We start from the raw sequence: 1,707 nt of genomic DNA, 5'->3' as shown, positions 1-1,707 counted from the left end.
GTTCCTGACAGCCCATTCCTCCTGCCTCTCTAGGTCCCTCTGAATGGCAGCCCTCATCTACAACCCATCCAGTTGTCTGCTCTTCTAGACAGTAACGTTCTAACGTGCATGCAAGAATATTGTGGGAGACAGTGTCAAACACCTTGCTAAAGTCTAGGTAAAGGACATTTACTCTTCTCCATCCACAAACACAGTTCTTTATTCATAGCAGGCAATCAGGTTGGTTAGGCACAATTTACCCTGGATAAATGCGTGCTAACTGTTCCCATGCACCGCCTTCTCCTTCATGTGCCCAGAAATATGATCTCAGAGGACTCCCTGCGTGACTCACTACTCACCAAAGGGAGGCTGAATGGCCTGCAGCTCCCCAGGTTGCCCTTGTGGCCTTTTTGGAAGATGGATGTAACAATTGCCTTTCTGCAGTCATTGGGCCTTCACCCCATCTCCACAACCTTTCAAAGATGATAGCGAGTGGCCTTGCAGTGACAGCAGTCAGCTCTCACAGCATCCTCGGCTGCAGCCCATTCAACCCTTTTGACTTGTATAGGTTTAGTTCTTGGCTGTTTTTCTCCTCTGGAGTCCTGACTCAAGGCACAGCCCGGGAGACCTTGCTTGTGGAAACGGAAGCTAACAAGGGGTTGAGTTGCTCAGACCTAGCTGCATCTGCTGCTACAAGATTCCCTGTCCCATTTAGCAGTGAGGCCGCATTTTCCTTTCTATTCTTTGATTCTTACGGAAGCAGTAGCAGCTCATCTTCATGCCCTTGACATGCCCTGCAAGTGTCAATCCTCGGGGAGCTTTTTCTTCCCTAACACCAAGCCTATGACCCTGGACAATATTTCTAAATGCCTCCTTGGCCTCTCCCTTCTTCCCCCTTCTGTATGGTGCCCTATCACCCTGGAGCTAAGGTGCGAGGTCCCTGTTTAGCTGAGTTGGTCCCCTGAGATATCTGCTAGTTTTACTGAGTGTGGGGATGGCCCATCCTTGTGCTTGGCAGTTGCTGTCCTTAAAGACCTGCTGGCTTTCCTGATGTCCTGGGCCCTTGACAGCTGCCTCCCTTGGGTTCCCCACCAGCAGTCCCCTGAAGAAGCCAAAGTCTGCTCCTCTGAAGTCCAGGGTCTGTACTCTGCTACTGTCCTTCCTCACTCTCCTGAGGATCTGGGACTCCACTTTCTCATGGTCATGGTAGACAAGGATGACAGTATCCTGTCCTGATCAGTTCCTCCTCACTTACAGTTTCCAGATCCAGGAAAGCATCACCCTTATCTGGCTTGTGCATCTCCATCCACTCACGCCTGTGCCCCAGGCAAATATACACTGGAACCTGTGTATATTTGGGTTGCAGAACCTCAGCTGTGGCACAGAGAACAGACCGGTCATGGTGAAAGATGTTACCAAGGGCCAAGGAGACCGTGTGTGCAATGGCCCCACCTCAGAGCAGAGGCATTTGCAGACACGCGGGAGCTGCAGCTCTTGCACTTCTCGCTCTTCCTGGGCATCTACCTGGCTGCCATCCTGGGCAATGGCCTCATCATCACAGCCATAGCCTGCAACCACCGCATCCACACCCCCATGTACTTCTTCCTCCTCAACCTCTCCCTCCTCGACCTTGGCATCGTCTCCACAACTGTCCCCAAATCCATGGCCAATTCCCTGTGGGACAGCAGGGCCATTTCCTACTCGGGATGTGCTGCTCAAGTCTTCCTG

Source organism: Apteryx rowi, unplaced genomic scaffold, assembly GCF_003343035.1.
Source record: "Apteryx rowi isolate R43461 unplaced genomic scaffold, aptRow1 scaffold_1537, whole genome shotgun sequence".
NCBI lineage: Eukaryota > Metazoa > Chordata > Aves > Apterygiformes > Apterygidae > Apteryx > Apteryx rowi.
This window is presented reverse-complemented; position numbering follows the sequence as displayed.